The sequence below is a fragment of the Podarcis pityusensis genome (genome assembly GCF_964106645.2).
Source record: "Podarcis pityusensis genome assembly, chromosome: 2".
Classification (NCBI taxonomy): Eukaryota; Metazoa; Chordata; class Lepidosauria; order Squamata; family Lacertidae; genus Podarcis; species Podarcis pityusensis.
This window is the reverse complement of record NC_138029.1, coordinates 14,992,558-15,002,192: the sequence shown is the minus strand read 5'-3', so window position 1 is coordinate 15,002,192 and position 9,635 is coordinate 14,992,558. Positions and strand designations below refer to the sequence as shown.

Genomic DNA, 9,635 nt, shown 5'->3' with positions numbered 1-9,635 from the left:
ACACCTTAACGTCTCTCTCCCTGCTAGCCAGCTTGGAGGGTATTTATTATTATTACTATTTTTTTTTTCTTCTTTTGCTCACAATATATTTCCTTTGACAGTTTGTGCAGATAGTTACGGCACCATGTAATTATCGTCACAGCTAAAAGGCAAGAAATGATTTATTCCTGACAAACATCACCTTTTCAAGACAACGGCATTAACACTTACACTGCTTGTGCGACTCTCTTGTCTTCTTTCCTTTTTTTCCAAAGGATGGGGGAAGGAGGAGGAGAATTAACCCTGACAAATTCTCTTTCATTTGTTCTAAAGTATTTTGCTTGGGAATAAGGAAGGCTGGAAAAAGTACCCAGCCTTTGAATGGAAAGGGGCTTCCTCATTCTGACGATCTCCACACACACACACACACACACCATCTTCCAAACCTACCTTGGGGTTTTCTGGGCCTCTTTGCCTTCTGGAGAGAAAAGAATGTGCAAGCTTATCTCAGCACATAGCTGGTGCCCAGCTTACACACCCTGAAACGTCTGATTATAGCTTTTGGAGCCAGTGTGATGTATCATCTCAGAGAACCAGATGTGCCAAACAGACTCACTTTGGTGGGGAGGGGGGGTGGAGAGAGAGCACCTTTTTGCAGAAGGGTTGAGTTGCATGGGTTGTTGTTGAGTTGCTTCCCTCCTCCCCCTTCCTTCTTTCTCCCAGAAGCCGTGTTCATAATTGCTCTAATATCGCTTGTAGCAAGGGAAGGGCTTGCAGTGAAACAATCAACATTCAAGCAATTTGCCAGCAATTTTTGTCTTCGGGGAATGGGCCCCTCTGAACTCATTCACTCCCTCACTCTCTCTCTTTCTCATTGAACAATTTTTTTTGGGGGGGGGGCAAAACAAGTCCTTCTCCTTCCTTCATCTTCTTAAATCCTCCTGAATCATCTTACTGAATCCAGCTCGATAACAAAAACCAGCCTTCTCCAACTTGGTGCCTGCCAGATGTTCTTGGTTTCTGAACTCCTATCATTCCTGATCATTGGCTTTGCTAGCTGGGGTGGATGGGAGCTGGAATCCACAGCAACGGAAGGGGCTGTGTAGCTCTTTCCTAGAAATCATGGTGCCACCCAATTAACTTGCTACACTTCCTTGCTACTGCCACTCCTGGTTTGCTGGTGTTTCTCGGCTGGGTTTATCTGTGTGTTTTGGAAGCCATTGTGGGTTTTTTAAAATGTATGTTCTGCGTTGATGGACTACACAGCTCTCATCATCCTGACAATTGATTATGTTGGATGGGGCTTGAAGGGAGCTGGAATCCAACAACAAATTCTCTCAGGGTGCAGCTTTTTGTGGTGTCTGAGGCTTTCCAATGGCTTTGTACTTTCTGGTTGTATATATTATCTAGCTGGTGAGAGAACTGCAGTTAAGGTGTTATGGTGTTTTATTGTTGTACATTGCCTTGAAGCTGCCGGATAGAAATTGCTTAAACAATCAAGCAAATCGGATTTACCAAAGATTTACCATAAATTATCAATTACATTGAATACTAACTATTACATATCACTGAATGACAAGGCCACATGCCAAATAGGCAGCAAATATTGGAATAACCAAAGAATATTCAACATCGGCACTCGAAGAACATTTGGAAGAAGTGTTTCGTATCTTCTGCGAATATCTGCATAATTATCTGAGTGGACATCCACTCTCGTCAGTGTGTTGTGCAGGCATTACATTATATGCCATGACTGACGTCAAATCAAAGTTTGTGCCAGCTAGGATAAGGGTGTTGCTCACAAACAGCTTGGCAGGTTTGATGCAGCTCCAGGTTTTATTTTTAAAGGGGAAATTTCAATTCCTGTTTAAAACTGTACACATACAGAAATGTAAGACTTGTCACTGACCAATGATGGCTTTTCCAAACATCTAGGTTGAAATCCACACAATTTACATAAGAGAAAACCTATTCAACACAGTTCAATATTCACTTGAGATTTTATTTGGTTTTGCCCATGTCAACTACTGGATAAAAGAGTTACTTATGCATATTATTTAAATTCCACAGCATAAAATAATTAATGGCTCAAGTACCTGAATGACATCAGTTTCAGAGGATATAGAATATTAATTTGCAAATGGGACCCTTGGCTTCAGTCCTGATTCCTCTGAAGTCAATAGCAAAAGGCACTGTTGGATTGATTGGGCTTGTACTTAATAATTTTAAGTGAAGTGTGAGGCATTGTGCAAGCATAGTTTAACTAGACTGAGATAGTTCTGGAGCTTGAAAGGAGCTCTATTGCTGAGAACGGAACTGTCAGGGCTGCCTCAAGTCTCAGCTCACAAAAGACCAACGCCTATCTCTTCTTATATACAAAAGTGTTTATTGCAGTTCATTGTTTGCTTCACATCCGAGGCGCGCAGCCCTACGTCTGTTACGCTTAGACCGCTGAAGTCCCCTCTGAGTCAGTCCCTCCCCTGCACCAGTTTAAGAGGCTTGCGCTGCTCCACCTCTTTCTCTCTTTCCTTTTCCGCAGGGTCTTCCTGCCCGCTGGGGTTTCGCCCCTCCTGGATTCCTCTGACGCGGAATCCCCAGACTGCTCTTGCCCCCTCCTGCGGGCTTTGGGACCTGGCCCCTCCTCCGGGCTCCCTGTACTTCCGCGCGCCTCTACATTTGAACTTGGCGCGCGCGCCCAACCTCTAACCTTCCTTTTGACAGCTACACTACTCCCTTCACTACTCCCCTCCCCTTCCGGGAGGGTGGCTTGCTCCGACCTCCCTCCCTTCTCTGCTGCCGGAGCTGCTTCCCCTGATACACTGAAACCTCCACCCCCTTCGCTGCACTCTGGCGGGGAGGCTGGTCCTGACGCCCAGCTGCCACTTTGGGATCCCCCGCTGGCCCCCTGCTCCTGACACGTTCCCCCTGGGGCTCCCCTGGCCTTGACTACCGGCGCCCCCTTCTGGGAATCCTCTGATTCGCTGGAAAGACTCATGGAATCTCTTGAGTCATTGTCATCCTCTTCCTCGCTGTCCTGGGATTCATCCCCATCGCTCTCCATCTCCTGCCTACCCTGTGCCTCTGTCCCTGAACCCCTGACATGAACAGTTATATCGTAATAACTTGTAAGGAGTAGGGCTGGGTGACTGTCGATTTCAGTTTCTCATTTTTTTCAATCGAGTTCATTTATCCCCATTTCTGCATCAGTTTGTGGGGCTTTTTTAAGTTCTCGTGAAAATGCATTAGACTTCTAGTGTGAATTCGTTCAATCGTTTTATCCGCATGCTTCTTCTCCGTACATGTACTCAAAGCGGCTGACAACAGAGAAAACGGAAATGTGTTTCAGACAAGAACTACAAAACAATCTCATCATATTTTAATTGTATTTATTAAATTTATATACCAACCTTCATCCGTAGATCTCAAGGCAGTTCACAACATAGCAGAACAATAGCATAATAACAATTTCATAGTAACATAGCAAAACAATAGCAAATATAATAACATACAAAAAAGACACAGGTCAATACTATAAGTACAACAAGGCTGCATAAAAAAAACATGCAGCATCCAATAGGAAAAAGAACAAGAAAGCTTCACAGTTTCACCTTAGTCCTGGGAACACCCAGGGCTGGATTTAGGTTTGATGAGACTCAGCTACTGTAGGTAATGGGGCCCTTTATATGTCCAGCTGTCCTTTGTCACTGTTTTTTGTGTTGAATACAACCAGTCCATGCAGAATGTAGGCACCCTATATATAGAAATGAGCAAACCAGTGATATTTTAGGGAGCAGGCGGGGCCCATTACTTGCATCATAGGAGCCTACACAACACAAAACACTGTTGCTGTATGTAGGTTTTATTTTATTTGTTTTTTTATCTTATATTTTGGAAATGTACATCAAGGTTTTTTTTCCTTTAAATTTTTTTGGGGCCCCCAAGAGAGTGGGGCCTTAAGCTATAGCTTGTTTAGCGTATACATAAATCCGGCACTGGGAACACCCCTCACAGTCGCTCTTCTCCAGCCACTTGCAAGGCTTTGAAGGGCAAGGCGTGGGGAGCTGGAAGCACCTTTCCCATGATGGTTACTATTTTCTTTTAATATACAGGTATTTTGTATGCAGTTTTGCCTAACAGACACCCTTATGTAAAGCAACTTCCCCTAATATAATGCATTTGGGAATACTTTTTTTTTACTAAGCGTATGCACACTTTACGGCAGCACATGCGTTTTCGTAACACATGGCTGGAGATCTGCACTGCAAAATTCAGAGAAGTGTGGATTTCAAAGGGTGGCTGTGTTTTGGGTCACATCTTGTGAATCTGGCAAGTTTGCTTTTAAGCGTGAAGTGGATTTAATCTCTTGCCTTTCCCTAATACAAAGCCAGGCCATTGGTCTTGCCTAGCTAAGTATTGTCTACCCCAGTAGGGGCGGGGAGGGAATCTCAGGTATGAGGGCTGAATGCCTCTCTGGCCTTTGGAGCTTTCTGCAGTCCACGCCCTTCACTGGCGCTGCTGTGTCCTTGAATTTTGATAATGCCTCTTCTTGCCTAGAAGAAGAGGCATGTGGATGTGTGTCAAAACTAGTCAACTGCACACAGGTGAAATTTACATTCGCTGCCCTGCATCCTTGTGAACTGGTTGGTCTACAATTACCATAATTGCTTACCACTGGCAATGCTAGCTGAAGCTGATGGGAGCTGTACTCCATCAACATGTGGAAAGCCACAAGTTCTCCTCCTCAGATGTTGGTTGGTTGGTTGGTTTAAATAGTTAACATTATAATCAATCTCGGACGTGGGTGGCGCTGTCGGTTAAACCACAGAGCCTAGGACTTGCCAATCAGAAGGTTGGCTGTTTGAAACCCTGCGACGGGGTGAGCTCCCGTTGCTCGGTCCCTTCTCCTGCCAACCTAGCAGTTCGAAAGCACGTCAAAGTGCAAGCAGATAAATAGGTACCGCTCCGGTGGGAAGGTAAATGGCGTTTCCGTGCGCTGCTCTGGTTCGCCAGAAGCGGCTTAGTCATGCTGGCCACATGACCTGGAAGCTGTACGCCGGCTCCCTCGGCCAATAGAGCGAGATGGGCGCCACAACCCCAGAGTCGTCTGCAACTGGACCTAATGGTCAGGGGTCCCTTTACCTTTACCTATAATCAATCTCAGTGTTGTCTTCACTAGGGGTATCCATCATGGTGCCCCCTGGAGGTTGGTAGACTCCAACTCCCATCATCCCCAACCAACGTAGTCAGTGGTCAGGGCTGATGGGAACTGTGGTCCACATTGGGCCGCACGTGGAGGGTACTGTGATGACTGCCCCTAGTATATACGGACTGTGGCTCACAGTCAGGATTTCAGACAGTGAGTTCTTTCCCAGACCTATATGGAGATGCCAGAGACTGAATCTAGGGGGACCTTCTGAATGCAAAACATTCTGAGCTGCAGACTTCCCCCTAATTAAATGGAGGCTTAAGAATGATGAAATTCCCCTTGTGATTCACACTCGCTTTAAACCTGCCTTGTTCTGATTTACCTTAGCTTTAATTCCTTACAGCTTTACACTGGGCTGTAATTTGCAGTAAGGACTCGGGTTTTACGTGCTTTTCAGTAATTAGTTATCTTCAGAGGCCTTTAATCTGGCAGAGGAAAACACAGCAAGAAAATAATTGCTGGAAGCAAAAACTGGACAAATTGAAAGTAAATGCTAAGCTCACTCTGTCGGACTGATTACACACAAGTAGTGCTGTAACTTTCAGTTAATTACTTAGTTGGATTAACAGCACAATACTAACCATGCCTAATCAGAAATAAGCCCTATTGAATTCCATAGGGTTTACTCCCAGGTAAATCGGGTTAATATCACAGCCTTGGTTGTTAAAAAACTGATCAGCTAAAAATGTGCTCTCTGATTAATAAGGCAACACATCCCCAAGCTATATACAATGGTACCTTGGGTTACATACGCTTCAGGTTACAGACTCCACTAACCCAGAAATAGTGCTTCAGGTTAAGAACTTTGCTTCAGGATGAGAACAGAAATCGTGCTCCGGCGGTGCGGCAGCAGCAGGAGGCCCAATTAGCTAAAGTGGTGCTTCAGATTAAGAACAGTTTCAGGTTAAGAACGGACTTCCGGAATGAATTAAGTACTTAACCTGAGGTACCACTGTATTAGCTTTTTAATCAAATTGTACCATATTGGTCTGCATATATGCCACAAAAAACTGGATTGTACAAAACCTCAGTGTAGCCTATAATCAAGCTCATATGTGGAGAAGGTGTGATTTATGAGATCTCATTTTAGGCGTGCAACCTATATTTCTGGATGTCTTGTATCTGGGTCAATGAGGTAGGTAGCAAAATGCCATTTCAGAAGAGTTGAGTTTCCCCTTCTCTTTGGCACAGTGGGAAACACCTCTTGTAACATACTGTCTGCTGAAGTAATAATAATAATAATAATAATAATAATAATAATATTTATACCCCACCCATCTGACTGGGTTTCCCTTACAGACATAATCTAAACAACAAGTGACTGTGTTCTTATGCACACCCACAAAATATTAATATGTATATTTTCCCCAGATTTAATTAACTGATTAAAACTCATTTGATTGTGAACCTTCCACCACCGCCACCAGCGTGGGTCCAGAGGCAAAAGTGGGAGGAACAACAAATGTGACTCTTACTTTTGTATAGTAAGCATCACTCCAGCCATGCAAAAGTCAGCATTCTCCACACACACATACACATCTGTTCTGCATACAGGCAGGCAAGAAGCATTATCATAGTCCAGGGTTACATTACTCTGCCTGTGCTCTGCATTTTGCCTCTCTTTTTTCTTCTGGCTTGGCAGGAAATGGTTCAGGAAATGCACTGACACACAAAAATAACAAGTAAAGCATTACTTGTGAAGCGGTGGCTTTGTGTTATGGGACAACCACTGATAATTCATCCATTGGGGGAGAGTTCTGGAGATTGTTGACCTCGCTGCACACTTAACCTCTAAGTGAGAATGAGGCCAACTGTCCCACTACAGAGGCATGCATTGACCATAGAGCTCTGACAGATACCTCATTCGCCCAACGCCTGAATGGCTCTGTGTGTGTGTGTGTGTGTGTGTGTGTGTGTGTGTGACATGTACAGTGAGGATGCAAAGAGGATCCAGACAGAATCCTGATATGGCCCTTTCAAGAGACTGTACTTTTGCAGAGGACAGCCCTCTCTTTGAAGAGCAGTCAGTGGGCATTCTTCTGTTTGAAGGTGTTTTCTCATTCGAAGTGTCTGATTTAAAGATACAGAAACTAAAGAATGGATGAGAGCAGGAGCAGATGCTTGAAATGGTCCGTCAACAGTTAGCAGCACCGGGGGCAGCCAAAAGAGCAGGTGTGAGGCACAGGTCATACTTCTCCCCCCCCCGCCCCCCCGCCAGAAATATTGTGTATTTCTGTTTCAATTACATCATAATCATATCTGAATTTGTTCAGATAAATTAGTATGTGCAGCTTTGGGGGAACTCTCAACCACAGGCAGGAACAGCAGACCCTCCAAGTGCCCTCCTGTCAGATATCAACGAAATAAACAACTATGACTTTTAGAAGACATCTGAAAGCAGCCCTGTTTAGGGAAGTTTTTAATGTTTGATCTTTTATCGCGTTTTTAATATTCTGTTGGGAGCCGCCCAGAGTGGCTGGGGAAACCCAGCCAGATGGGAAGGGTATAAATAAATTACTACTACTACTAATATTATTATTATTATTATTATTATTACATTAAACATTTTAAAAAAACCTTCCCTATACAGTGGTACCTCGGGTTAAGAACTTAATTCATTCTGGAGTCCGTTCTTAACCTGAAACTGTTCTTAACCTGAGGTACCACTTTAGCTAATAGGGCCTCCCGCTGCTGCTGCTGCTGCGCCACCACCGCGTGATTCTCATCCTGAAGCAAAGTTCTTAACCTGAGGTACTATTTCTGGGTTAGTGGCGTCTGTAACCCGGAGTGTCTGTAACCTGAGGTACTACTATACAGGATTGCCTTCAGACAGCTCGGGGGTTGGATAACCTCCAACATTTCTCAAATGAAAATAGGGACATCCTAAGGAAAAGTGAGGGACGCGGGTGGCGCTGTGGGTTAAACCACTGAGCCTAGGACTTGCCGATCAGAAGGTCGGCGGTTTGAATCCCCGCAACGGGGTGAGCTCCCTTTGCTCAGTCCCTTCTCCTGCCAACCTAGCAGTTCAAAAGCACGTCAAAGTGCAAGTAGATAAATAGGTACCGCTCCGGCGAGAAGGTTAATGGCGTTTCCGTGCGCTGCTCTGGTTCACCAGAAGTGGCTTAGTCATGCTGGCCACCTGACCCGGAAGCTGTACCTGGCTCCCTCGGCCAATAAAGTGAGATGAGCACCACAACCCCAGTGGTCACGACTGGACCTAATGGTCAGGGGTCCCTTTACCTTTTAAGGAAAAGTGGGACCTTCTGGGATCAAATCATAAACCAGGATGGCTTCTCTAAATCAGGGACGTCCCTGGAAAATTGGGAAACTTGGAGGGTCTGCTGTTCCTGCATGTGGTTGAGAATAATCAAGTACCGAGCAATCATGCAACGAGAAATCAACTGATGTCCAGACATGCAGGGAGCACCTCTCCTTGTCGATCAGGCATAGGCAAACTCCGGCCCTCCAGAGGTTTGGAACTACAATTCCCACCATCCCTATCAGGGATGGTGGGAACTGTAGTCCCAAACCTCTGGAGGGCCGGAGTTTGCCTTTGCCTGTTGTAGATGCTTTGGCCCAAATGCTTGTTCAACTTGTTAGGGCCAGTAACAAGGCATGACTGAATTGAATGGAAAGATGAGATGAATGGGAGAGAATGGAATGGACATTCCTTCCATGTTAAAGGCCCATTACTGATCTGAATAGCAGGAGGAGGAGGAGCTCAAGGATACTCTTGATACAATGGAGACACATGTGCTCCGTACATAGGCCATCTCCCACCACTCCTTGCACAATGTCTCCTTTATCACCCGTCCCGAAACCAAGAGGGAAGACCTTGGGTGGTAAAGCCGCATATTTATAGCCCTCGAGTCTTGCTGGAATGTCAGCTGCTGCTGGGCTTTCTTTCTTTTCCCTCCTCCCTCTGTCTCCCACCCAAGGCCTTATCTGGAAATGAGCTAAACACAAGCCCAGTGAAGACGAGCAACTTGTCATGGCAGCACCTTTTTCCCAGTTTGCCTGGCTCCTCGCTGGCCGTGTTTCTGCTCACAGCCTCTGCTTGCACAGATAGACAGACAAAGAATGATTGCAGAAGACATTGCCGTTTTTGTAAGCCCACAAGCACAGGTTGGAACACTAAGACTCGGAGGCCACAATAAGACTGATTCATGACATTGGATTTCTTTCTCTCCCACATATCTTCTTAATGACTATGGCAACCAACCGCAAGCCTGCGAATTCCAGCAAGGTACTGAATCTCTGGAGGAAAAAAGATGAATGGGGGTGGGTGGTCTCCATCCATGCAACTTACACACACAGGTTTGTTTGATGTGGGTTCTTTCCTGTCAGGACCAGAAGGAACAAGGGACTGTGTTTAAACTCAAGAGTTCTGCTAAGAAGAATATGCAGGTCTTCGCTCTCTACCAGGGCCATAGGCCATGGGACTTACAAT

The 9,635-nt window shown here is 45.3% G+C and overlaps 1 long non-coding RNA gene across 1 annotated transcript in view; it reads right to left on the bottom strand.

Annotated features, from left to right (window-relative positions):
• Window positions 1-2,175: 2,175 nt before the first annotated feature.
• The window catches only part of LOC308471262, a 69,991-nt gene continuing 62,531 nt past the window's right edge, over window positions 2,176-9,635 (bottom strand). The window contains exons 2-3 of the long non-coding RNA XR_013982855.1: window positions 3,073-3,293; window positions 2,176-2,283 (exon numbers count right to left, since the gene is read on the bottom strand). This is a non-coding gene — a long non-coding RNA (uncharacterized lncRNA). The remainder of the gene's footprint in view (window positions 2,284-3,072; window positions 3,294-9,635) is intronic.